The sequence below is a fragment of the Anomaloglossus baeobatrachus genome, chromosome 4 (assembly GCF_048569485.1).
Source record: "Anomaloglossus baeobatrachus isolate aAnoBae1 chromosome 4, aAnoBae1.hap1, whole genome shotgun sequence".
NCBI classification, from domain to species: domain Eukaryota; kingdom Metazoa; phylum Chordata; class Amphibia; order Anura; family Aromobatidae; genus Anomaloglossus; species Anomaloglossus baeobatrachus.
This window is the reverse complement of record NC_134356.1, coordinates 330,650,077-330,663,618: the sequence shown is the minus strand read 5'-3', so window position 1 is coordinate 330,663,618 and position 13,542 is coordinate 330,650,077. Positions and strand designations below refer to the sequence as shown.

Genomic DNA, 13,542 nt, shown 5'->3' with positions numbered 1-13,542 from the left:
AAGGTCCCAAAAAATATCATTCATGAAGGCCTGGAAGACGGAGGGTGCATTAAAATGCCCCTCAAGAGTATTAAAAGCCGTCTTCCATTCATCACCCTCCTTAATACGGATGAGATTATACGCACCCTTGAGATCCAGTTTCGTAAACCATTTGGCACTCTTCACTCTAGAGAACATATCAGACATCAGAGGCAAAGGGTACTGATATTTGACTGTAATTTTATTAAGAAGACGGTAATCAATACAAGGCCTCAATGAACCATCTTTCTTAGCAACAAAGAAGAAGCCGGCACCCAAAGGAGAAAATGAGGGCCGAATGTGCCCCTTCTCCAATGATTCCCTGATGTATGACCGCATGGCATCATGTTCGGGCACAGACAAGTTGAAAATCCGCCCCTTGGGAAATTTAAAACCGGGCACCAACTCAATGGCACAGTCACAGTCCCGGTGTGGGGGCAGAGAATCAGATTCCTGGTCATTAAATACATCACAGAAATCAGACAAGAAGGCCGGAACAGCAACTGCCTGAGAAGACGTGGATGACACGGAAAGGTCCTGATGCACACCTTGACAACCCCAACTAGCTACCGACAAGGATCTCCAGTCAAGAACCGGATTATGGGTCTGCAACCATGGAAATCCCAGTACCAAGGTATCCTGTAAATTATGCAATACTAAAAATGTACAAGTTTCCTGATGCGCTGGTGCAACTCTCATAGGCACCTGGGTCCAAAATTGGGGTTTATGTTCTGCCAAAGGGGTAGCATCAATGCCCCTTAAAGGAATAGGAGTTTGCAAAGGAACCATGGGAAAACCACAATCCCTAGCAAACCCAAAATCCATCAAATTGAGCGCTGCCCCTGAGTCCACAAAGGCAAATGCAGAAAAGGAAGACAATGAGCAAATCAATGTGACAGACAAAAGAAACTTTGGTTGCAAAGAACCCACAGTAACAGAAGTAGCCAATCTCCTTTCACGTTTAGGGCAGACAGAGATGTTATGAGAAGCATCTCCACAATAGAAACAGTCTATTCTTTCGTCTGAACCCCTGCCGACTAGCATTAGAAAGGACCCTATCACACTCCATAGGCTCCAAAGGCTGTTCCACAGGCACAAAACCAGCAGGTATCTTCCTGCGCTCACGTAAACACCTATCAATCTGAATGGCCAAGGTCATAGAGGCATCAAGACCAGAAGGGACGGGAAATCCTACCATTACATCCTTCACAGAATCAGCAACACCCTTCCGAAAAAGAGCCGCAAGCGCATCATCATTCCATTTGGTAAGGACCGCCCACTTTCGAAATTTCTGACAAAACGTTTCTGCAGAATCCAAACCCTGAGTTAAGGACAACAAGAATTTTTCTGCTTGGTCCACAATATTGGGTTCGTCATATAATAAACCCAAGGCCTGAAAAAAGGAGTCCACATCACTGAGAATCGGATCATCAGACGCTAAAGAGAAGGCCCAGTCCTGAGGGTCACCACGCAGCAAGGAGATGACAATCTTAACCTGCTGTACGGGATTCCCTGAGGACTTAGGGTGCAGGTCAAAAAATAATTTACAATTATTTTTAAAGCTCAAAAATCTCGACCTATCTCCCGAAAAAAATTCAGGAACAGGAATCTTAGGCTCTGCAAGGGGAGTCTGAGCAAGATAAGACTCTATACGACGAACCTTAGCATCAAGATGAGCAACACGCTCATCTAATTCATCCATGCTAGACAAAAGAATCTTCCACAGAACCCAAAGAAGAAGAGGAAAAACACCAAAAAAAAAAAAAAAAATTTTCTCAGCAGCTTCTTTTTTTTTCCCTTCTTAAGAGTACCCTTTAAATTTGTTGGCCGGATGTACTGTTATGATCTGGAACCATGGAAGACCACCACAAATCATTGGCAAAAGGTGACAAGAGCATTGGCAACTAATCTGGCCGCCATCCCCTTACTAACCATCACAACTAGAAGTAGCCGAGGGGTGAACTAACATCCTGTGCACCGCGAACCCAGCCGGAGAACTAACTATCCTAAAGGTAGGAAAGATGAATAACTCTCTGCCTCAGAAAATAGACAAGAATAGCAAGCCCCCCACATTAAAAGACTGCGGTGATATAGGAAAAACACAATACACAGATAGATGACAGGATTAGCAAAAGGTGAGGCCCCCGCTGACTAAAATAGGAAAGGACAGGAAAGGGACTGATGGTGGCCAGAGAAAAACCGTGCAAAATACCAACTTCCTGATAGTACAAAAAGGCCCTCAGATTGCACGAGCTGAACTCCGTCCTATACCAGGTGCCCTTGTCATACCAATGAACAGAAAACAAGAATCATAACAAATTCAACAAGCCACAATCACATGGACTCAAAGGAGCTATACTCCACACAGAAATGCAGGGAGTTAACCAACAAACCACTGAGGGGGAAAATCCCTGCATGCAAATAAACTGAAAACAACCACAGCACATGACAAACCCAGATAAGCAAAAGAACCAGACAATAAATAAAGAGCAAGCACTTATCTGGGATAGATGTGGTGTAGAGCAGGATGAAGCAGGCTGGAGATACAAAGAACAACTGACATCCGGCAATAGCCTGCAATCAGACCAGGATTTAAATAAGCAGAGAGTTAGCAAAGGAAACACCCATTGCACAACACACCTGGCCCAAGTCCAAACCATTCCTGGCCACCAGAGGGAGCCTCCCAGCAGCCAAAACATAGCTAACATTCACAACAGCCCTGCCTGTGTGTGCTGGCTTCACTTCGCTCCTCAGTCGGTACCGGCGGGTCACCGCCCAACCCCGGTCCTACGGTTCCGCGTCGATCCACTACTCCTGCAGACGGCCACCACCGTCTGCCAACCTTGTTGTCAGTGTCTGGGCCACAAACTCAGACACTCTCCACTTTACTCCTCTCACTTCAACCTCCAGAACAAATCTGTCACTTTTCCCACCTCCAGGCCTGTGAACTCCTCGGTGGGTGGGGCCAACCGCTTGGCTCCGCCCCACCTGGTGTGGACATCAGATACTGGAGGGAGGCAACAAGGATTTTGTGTTTGGCTAATGTTGCTGTCTAGTGGGGGTGGGGGTGTGTGTGTGTTACCTGTGACGACCTGGCTAGTCCAGGGTGCCACAGATGTGTTTTAAAAAAATGTTCCAATGCTGAAATAATCTTATAAATGTGTCCCTGCTATGTACTATGTAATGGCCATGTCTGACCGTACAGGAACTTGGTCTGATCATACCACAGCTCCTGGGCAGGGGAGGAAGTAAACAAGTATACAAACATTACAGCATGGAATCTCAAATAATTATTTAAGGTAAAACATTTAAAAAAAAACAGGCAGGGAAATGTTTTACCTCACAAAAAGAATCAGCTATTATCCCGTGCCGTGCTGTAATGTCTTTATTCTCTTTCGAGTCCTCCCCTATCCAGGAGATATGGTATGATCAGACAATGTCTGTAGTACAGTCAGACAGTGCCATTACACAGTACATAGCAGGGACACCTATAAAACAATATCTCAGCACAGGAACATTTTTTAAATACATCCAGTTGTGAAACGTATTATTGTCCCAAGATATATTGATTAAAATTAACTTTAAAATTATTTTTGTCCATGTGAAAACCCTTTTAATAAACTAGACATAATAATCACAGGATAATATATACAGTGGTGTGAAAAAGTGTTTGTCCCTTCCTGATTTCATTTACTTTTGCATGTTTGCCACACTTAAACTTTTCAAATCACCCAAAAAATTGAAATATTAGACAAAGATGACACAAGTAAACACAAGACGCAGTTTTTAAACGAAGGTCTTTTTTAAGGGAAAAATAAATCCAAACCTACAGGGCCCTGTGTGAAAAAGTGATTTCCCCCTAAACCTAATGGTTGGGTCACTTTTAGAAATAACAACTCCAAACAAGCATTTGTAATAACTGGCAACGAATCATTTTACAACGCTCTTGAGGAATTATGACCCACTCGTTGCAGAATTATTGTAATTCAGTCATATTGGAGGGTTTCCGAGCATGAACCGTCTTTTTAAGGTCATGCTATAGCATCTCAATTTGATTAAGGTCAACATTTTGACTAGGCCACTCAAAATTAAGGCCACTCAAAATTCTTAATTTTGTTTTTCTTAACTCATTCAGAGGTGGACTTGCTGGTGTGTTTTTGATCATTGTCCTGCTGCATAACCCAAGTGTGCTTCAGCTTGAGGTCACAAACAGATGGCTGGACATTCTCCTTCAGGATATTTTGGTAGACAGCAGAATTCATGGTTCAATTTACCAAAGCAAGTCTTCCAGGTTCTGAAGCAGTTCATACCATTTTTGCCCAGCCTCTTTCTTATGGTGCAGTCATGAACACTGACCTTAGCTGAGGCAAGTCAGGCTAGCAGATTTTTGGATGTTGCTCTGGGGTCTTTTGTGATCCCATTGAGGAGTCGTCGCTGTGTTCTTGGAGTAATATTGGTCGACCGACCACTCCTGGGAAGGTTCACCACTGTTCCATGTTTTCGCCATTTGTGGATATTAGCTCTTAATGTGGTTTCCCTTTAGTTCCAAAGCTTTAGAAATGGCTTTATAACCTTTTCCAGACTGATAGATCTCAATTACTTTGTTTCCCATCTGTTCCTGAAGTTCTTTGGATTGTGGCATGATGTCTAGCTTTAGAGGATCTTTTGGTCAATTTCACTTTGTAAGACAGGTCCTATTTAAGTGATTTCTTGATTGAGAATGGGCATGGCAGTAATCAGGCCTGGGTGTGGCTAAGGAAATTGAACTCACTTCCCGAAGATGTGATAAACCACAGTTAATTTATGTTATAAGGAGGGGGACAATCTTTGTTTCACACAGGGCCCTGTAGGTTTGGATTTATTTTTCCAATAATAATAATAATAATAATAATAATGACCTTCATTTATAAAATTCATTTTCTGTTTACTTGTGTTATCTTAGTTTAATATTTAAATTTGTTTGGTGATCTGAAATATTTAAGTGTGACAAACATGCAAAAGAATAAGAAATCAGGGAAATCAGGGAGGGGGAAAACACTTTTTCACACCACTGTATGTCCTTCAGTAATATTGGATATACTGCTACTTATCTTTGTCTACTTACTACTGTATATTTTCATGTAGCAGATGTACTCTTATGCTGACAGAATTAGGAAGATCAGTACTGTACCATTTTGTAAAATACAGGACCAAATCACCATTTGTAATCTTAGGAATATTGGTCTGATAAAAGAAAAATTTCATCACAGAATTGTCCATTTCTTTTTACTGATAACTGAAATGAGACACATTTTCCCTGGACAAAAGTATGCATGCTAAGGAGATTGAAATATACATTAGAATTGACAAAAACAGTTTTTTTATAGTAAGTATTTATCCATCCCTGTACCTTGTTTGATTGTAATTAGTATCTCTGCATAGAGAGTGTCTTAGTTTTTAGAGAGTTGCATTTGATGTTGGCTGAAGAGTCTATACTGCTGTAGAATTGATAATGCAAAAAAGTTGTCAATTACAAGAAAAACAACTGATATACAATCAAAACTAGGTTAACTTTATAAATAAGTAAAAACAAAGATGTTCTTAAACATTCCAAATAGCTGAACATATGTACGAGTTGTGTTTCAACTTATTTATTTCTTTAGTAGTTGTTCTTTAACTTGATCTTCATTTTTTTTCTTATATTGGGGCCATAGTACCAGTTACTAATTTTCCATGCAGTTATGATCTCAAGTTACAATGTTTTTGACTTACAACAGTTATCCTGGAGCCAATTAATATTGTCACTTGAGAGATCAATGTATTAACATGTAGAACTATTGATTCTAACCAAACACATGTACAATTGACAGGTATTGTCAATCCATAAAGAAAAAGGATTAATGGAGCTCACCATGTCTGTAATAAGATGAAATGCACTATAATCTTTAACCCTAGAACGCATGACGTTAAAAATATACATATTAACGTATTGGGGGCCTTTTAGTCCCCCATGCATATAATGTAGAAAAACACACTTAAATAACTTTCACAAGTTTATTTCAAAATTGCTCAATAAAATATGAATAGTGGACAAAATATTAACTATAATTTTTCACAGAAAACACCAAAAAATCTTTTTTTTCCTCAAATTTCACGCAAAGACATGAAAACACACAAAAACGCATAAAAATCTATTGCAAACTAGCTGCAGCTACATTTTTATTTTAACTTTCTTTTCTATTATAGTAGTCTTCCAAACAATTCTGACATGTTATTTTTTCAGAAGTGTGTTCTTTGCAAACAGTTTCCTTACAAGTGGAACAATATCGCTCAGTTTTCCTCTCTATGTTTCTTGGACACATGAAACAACGCTTTCGTTTTCTTTCTCCTGGCTGTGGAATAATCTGAAACTGTACGCCACACCGTTTCATTGCTTCTTTAGTTTGCTTTGGCAAGCATTTCAAGTCGCTTCGCTCTATCATGTGAGGCATTACAAGTTCATGATAAAGGTCCTTCAAGAATATGTACACTCAATTATTCCATGAACCTAATATATAAAAATATATTTTATTGATTAAAAACTATACACATACAATAAAAAAGACAGACATAGACCAGACAAATGAGGGAAAGGCACAAGTAAATGTAAAGGATGGCCAAGGGAGCCAATATCTCAATACTGTTACACTAACAAATCATCAGTTCTTGTATATATAATGTTTACATACATTGCAAAGTCAGAACTAGACAAATAATGAAGTATAACAAACCCTAAAATGGGTATGATATGTACAGTTCAAGGGGATTGAGGTACAAAGTCATAACTGGCAGCATGTACATGTCAGCATTTAATATGTAGAATATTATTCTCATGATTAATATAGAGATTCACTAGACCCATGATAACAAAAATTGAATTATTAAATAGATCTCTGTGTCTAGAACCACATAGAATACATAAACATCATGTGTGAATCATGAGATAGTAGCAATAAGCACCCATTGGTGCAAACTACAAAAAATGGCATGCATCAATCATTAAAACATATATAGAGAACACTCCCTCAGATGATGTATAGCGTTATTGGAATCCAATTGTATCGCCAAATAGGTATAATCTTAAAGGATCTCTATAAGAAATCAAGGAACCGCACTAAAATAAAAGTGCAGAGCCAAAATGCCATACATAATATACTAGAAATCGGCTACCAGCAGCAATTGGACCAGTATAGTAGTATCAATACCAGAGCTCAACCATGGCCAAAAAGTTAATAGCCCACCCTCACCAAACACTCCAACGACCGTTTCGCCACCGCTTCGTCAGGGAGTGAGGTGGGGAGGCTCGTGGATGTCTTAAATACCTGTATGGCAGCTGTGTCTAATGAAAATGCAGGGGACACCATGATTATCGGGCGGCGCGGTTCGCGCATGCGCAGAGCCACAGCTCCGTGCCCGGAAGTCCGCCCACGTCCACCAAGGGCGACGCAGTCGCCGTTGATGACGCAAGCAAGACACCCACACACGGACCGCGGCCCGCGCATGCGCACCACGCCGCACAGTGTCCACCGCCGCCATGTTGGTAAAGGTATAATAGACATATCGTAACAAGACATAAATCAAGAGAAGGGAGAATGAGAGTACAATATATAAGACATTATTTATTCTCAGTATGTCTATCACACACCGATCCCCCTACTCAAATGATTGGTAATATGAGGTGACCATTAAAAGCACATAGATTATAATCGTGCATAGTAAATATTATAGATGGACTCTTGTATAGACACACATTATTAATCATGTCAAATATCAGCATTCATCCCAGATACCAGGGATAAATAATGTCCACACATGAATCCATGACCATATGTATAATGATAAATATATAAACCCAAATTTGTTGGGCATAAAACAGATCAAAACTATCAAGTCACATACATGATGCCGAAATCACTTTTTTGGTCATCTCAAAAGACCAAATATTAGTCAAAAACCCACAAGCCCCACCAACCTACAAGCAGAGAACTCTATGGAAGGTGGAATCAAAGAGGAATGAAACCTATAAAAATAAAATACAACAACGAAAAAATGGTGAAGGAGACGAGACAAAGAGAGACCAAACCTTCTCCAAAGTATGTATATGGATGGAAAGAGCAATATCATAAAAAGCTTGAGAAACCCCACTGGTCATTAAGACCCCTTGGTTTCATGCACTTCAGAAGTGTAATCCACCTACATTCCAACTGACTGAGTTTTTTGGAAAAATCTCCTCTCCTGTTACCTGGATAGATCCGATCTATCCCACTGAACCTCAATAAATGTGACTGTCCTGGGTGGAAATCCCTAAAGTGTCGAGCAAGGGGTTTAAGTTTTGCAATCGCAAAAACCTGGTCTGCTGGAACTTTCTCTGCTGCCCTTATATCTCTAATGTGTTCCTGTATACGAACACGAAGTTCTCTTGTAGTCATACCTACATATTGTAGGTTGCATGGACATTTGGCCACATAAATGACCATTGATGTTCTACAATTAATAAAATGCAAGATTTTATATTCTCGTTCGTTGTTTGAGTCTGAAAATATACTGGTCCTAGAGATATAATAGCAAGCAGTACAGCTCCCACAGGGCCAGCAACCCCATTTAGGGCCTTTAGACCCAAATAAGAAATTGGATGAGGGGGGTGCATGATGGCTATGTACCAACAAATCCCTAAGGGTTTTACCCCGTTTGGCAACAAAATAGGGTTTCTCTGTAACAAAATCAGTTAGCGATGGATCTTCTCTAAGAATAGGCCATGACTTAGTTATCGCGCTAGTGAGTTCTCGCCACCTAGATTGATAATTAGAAATGAAACGAGTAATGTCCTTCGATTCTTTGTGCTTCTTAGAATATAACAACGAATGTCTTCCAATATTTTTTGAGACTTGATAAGCGTTGTTAATGTTATCCATCCGGTAACCACATTGTGAGAATCTCTTTCTAAGCTCTTCTGCTTGGAATTCGAAGTCTTCATCCCTATCACAGATCCGTCTAGCGCGAATAAATTGTCCCTTAGGGATAGCTCGAATAACATGAGAGGGATGGGCAGATCGTGCGTGCAAAAGAGAATTTACACTAGTGTCCTTACGGAACACGGTGGTATGGAGATGACCCTCCGCGTCGGCTGTAATATGTAGGTCTAAAAAATCGATGGCTGTTTGACTGACGTGATGTGATAGCTTGATGTTCCAAGAATTCGTATTTAGATGGAAAAGAAATTGGTCCAGGAGAGATCTCGTACCCTGCCAAATAAATAGCACGTCATCAATATAACGAATCCATAATACAACCGACGCACAAAAATCATCATTTTTTTGGATGAATTCTCTTTCCCATAATCCCAGAAAGAGATTGGCGTAGCATGGGGCGCAAGCCGCCCCCATTGCCACGCCCCTCTTCTGTAGGTAAAATCTATCTTTAAACACAAAATAATTGTGTGATAAAACAAAATTCATCAACGATAAGAGAAATTCCACCATTTTAGAATCCAAATCTCGGCCACAGAGAAAGAATTCCAAAGCTGACAAACCTAAGTTGTGACTAATACATGTATATAAAGATTCTACATCACAAGTGACTAGAAACATGTCAGGGGTCATGTGTATCCCCTCCAATCTTTGGAGAACTTCCGTGGAATCACGTACATACGAAGGCAATTCCATTACGATTGGTTTGAGGAAATGATCTAACAGTCTAGAAATGGGTTCCAAAAGACCCCCATTTCCAGACACAATTGGTCTACCCGGGGGGTTGTGCAGATCTTTATGCACTTTAAGCAGAAGGTATAATGTTGGTACTGAGGGACTCTTGATCTTTAAACCCTCCCATGTTTTTTTGGGCAGAATACCATCTTCATATGCCTCATCTAATATCCTCCCCAGCTCTGTTTGAAATATCAGGGTCGGGTCCTTTTGTAATTTTTGATAACATAGGGGATCTCCCAACTGCCTAAACACTTCCTTCTCGTATAGTTCATCTGGCCACACCACGATATTACCCCCCTTATCTGCTGGCTTGAAGGTGACCCCCTTCATCTTCCTGAGTTCCCCCAGGGCTTGTCTCTGCTCCTTGGTTAGATTATCATATGGCCTATGACCAGGGATTTTGAAAATCTCTCCCACAACCATCTTTACAAAAACCTCAATAGAGGCACTCATGGAGAGAGGTGGAAAAAAATTGCTTTTTTTTTTTAAACATTCCGGGAATTTACCTGGCTGTGTCTCCAGTCTGTTTTTTTATTGTATGTGTATAGTTTTTAATCAATAAAATATATTTTTATATATTAGGTTCATGGAATAATTGAGTGTATAGTATTTGGTTGTATTCCTGAACTTGACCTTGGCAAAGGTACACCTGGGATGAATATACTCCTGATTATAGGTTTTCTTCAAGAATATGTGTCTCCTGTCCTTCCTCTGTGCATGAAATTCCGGATGAGTTTCTGTATAAATAATTAATGAATTTAGGGCTGCTGCATCAAGCATATATGAAAATAGTACTACAGGCTATCGTTTTGTTTGCCTCTAACACGAATATTCTTCCACCATCTCATCCATTTTATCTACACCTCCTGTTGTTGCATTGTAATGCAGGATGATTTCTGGTTTCAATTTTTGGTTATTGCTGTCAACACTGCAATCGTGATGCATGGTACTGAGTAAAATTACAGATTTCTCCTTCTTCGCCTTGTAAGATACCAAAGTTGCTTTGTTATTGAATCCAAAGACACTGTCATAAAGTGCTCGCTGACGATTGTGTTTGAGTGCTGCTGGAATTTCTCGTCTGTTTTGCTTTATAGGACCAACAAGTGTAATAGCTTTTGCAAGCAGAAAATTGCCTAGTTCAACATTGGTGAAATAATTGTCCATGGTGATGTTTCTACCTGAATTGAATATTGGAACACCAAGAGTTTTGACTATTTCAGACCCCAGATCCTTCTGTACTGGTGCACCAACCTCTTTGCCACAGTAGATTACGCCATTTATGCCATAATAATTTGCAGAATCACACATCCAGAAGATTTTTATTCCGTACTTGGCTGGCTTGCTGGGCATGTATTGTATGAATTTGCAGCGTCCTCTGAACGGTACAAGTTGCTCATCTACAGTAACATTAGTACTAGGTTTGTAAAGTTTTGTGCAATTTTTGATAAATATGTTCCAGATATAACTGATAGGGGCTAATTTGTCTGTTTCAAACCTCGCTGCACGAGTTCACTTATCAAACCGAATGATTCTTCTAATTTCCTCATATCTGCCCACTGACATTGTCGCCTTATAGTGTGGATCAGAAAGTGGGTCCAGAAATAATTCTCGTATTGGGACATCATACGATTTTTGACACCCTGCCAGCAGTAAAAGTCCAATATATGCATAAAGTTCCTCTTTTGAGATATTTTTCCAGGACTTATTTTTTGCAGAAGCGATACATCTTCCTTCTAGGTTTGAACATAATAGGACCTCTTCTGCAATATTGTCAGAAAAAATAAGTACAGAATACATCTTTAGGGGTAAAGTAACTGGGACTTCCCACAGCTCCTTGAGCCTGTCTTACAATATTGTGTATTGGAGTACGTCCGACTAATGTAGGATTACTATCCCAAAAAACATTCGTTTTGGATGTTCTACTTATCACTTCTTGAGGATCCACTAGATTCACTTCATCATCAGAAGAATCACTGGATGAGGATGTTTGATTAGCTGGTGGCAGATATTCTTCATCAGACAAAGATAGTTCACTTTCATCATCGCTTTGAAACATAATTGCTTCAATCTCTTGGTCAGTCAGACACTTGGAGGAAGACTGTGCCATTGCTGACTAGATGTTAGCAAACTAAAAGAAAAAACAATGAACACAATCAGAGTTGTCACTTCTTTGCTTGTGTGTGACACACTGTAAGTGTAATGTCCCCCCTTCTTCCTCTCACCCTCAGCAGCTCTTACCTTTTATACTTTTAGGTGGTGTACAATTCTCTGGATTTTTGGGGCTCACAAGCTCTAGCCTTTGCAAGCTTCTTAGAAACAGAAACTGAAAATGAATCAGATTTCCTCTCAACAGCTTATCTTATCACAGGTCCTTCAGCTATTAGCTCACAGTGTATACTGTCCTCAGTACTCTATACACAGCTCATTACTAAAAGGCCCTCAATTCGTACAGATGTAGTTTTCACCAAACAAGCATTGTTACACCATAATGCCTATGAAACAAATTATATGAACAACTGGATATTATCAACAACGACATACTTGAGGAATACCTGGAGTTTCAAAATTCTAACTAAAGTAATTTTGCAGATAATAGCCAAAATGTAAGCATGGGGGCCTAAAAGGCCCCCAATATGCATTCTAGGGTTAAAGGAGGGTTTCTGAATCCAGCTTGTTAAGCACGGTAAAAATATTGAAGAAAAAAAGGAGGCACATAATTCCAATAAATCCTATAATTTGTATTTAGAAATCCATAAAAACAGGAGGAACCACACAGCAGCTATACACCTGATGCATTTCTGGAGCCACAAACTCCCTTCAAGGTAAAGGTTAAAGTAGGGCCATCACTTGTATGCCCTTATATACAGCATTCTAGAATGCTGCATATATGTGCCAAGGCTGATCTGCATAACATAAAAAAGACCTTTCAATATACTCTCCTATGGGGCAGTATGGTCCGATGGACATCGCTGGTCTTGATCTGGCGCCATTCTCCTTCCCTGCTTTGTGTGGATGACTGTCCCACGTCATCCACACAGTGTCTTCAATTGTGCCCCTGTAAGTACGCACTTTTCTTTGTCCTGCAATGGCAGAGCAAAGTATTGAAGCTTGCTTGCATGCATGCTCTGTAACCTTTCCCCACACATGTGCATTACAGTACTTTGCTCTGCTCTCAGCAGGGCAGAGAGAAGTGTGTGTGCGCAGGAGCATAATAGAAGACACTGTGTGCATGACGTAGGACGGGCCATCCACATGAATCGGACAAGGAGTACGGCACCGGATCAAGACCAGCGACATCTATCAGACCAAACCACCCCATACGTGAGTGTATTAAAAGCTTTTGAGTATAATAAAAGGTTTTTTATATATTATGCAAATCAGCTTGAGGACATATGTACAGCATTCTAGAATAATGTATATGTAAGTGATTACTGGTGGTGGCCATACTTTATATGTTGAAAACGTAGTGACAGGTTCACTTAAATCATATGATTTTACATTTATTTTATTTATTTTCATCTGAATTTTATTGGATGAACATGCCGGCTTTTTTTCTTTAATATTGTCCAACTATTCTATTCTTTTTGATAGAAGACATGCACAATACCTGCAGTACAGGTGACCTGACAGGTTTGTGTGGATGTAATGTTATCAGTGCCGATGATGCTGATGTGAGGGGGTGGCCATCACCACCTAACACTTTAAGTTTGTGTGACTTTTCAGCACAAGATTGGTCTTCATACAAGTATGGACATTATAGAAGGACATAGGACATTATAGAAGGCATATTCCCTCATATTCC

The 13,542-nt window shown here is 40.0% G+C and overlaps 1 protein-coding gene across 1 annotated transcript in view; it reads left to right on the top strand.

Annotated features, from left to right (window-relative positions):
- WNT2 (Wnt family member 2) overlaps nt 1–13,542 on the top strand; it is a 227,455-nt gene that overhangs the window by 51,628 nt on the left and 162,285 nt on the right. The gene's annotated exons all lie outside the window — the stretch shown is intronic.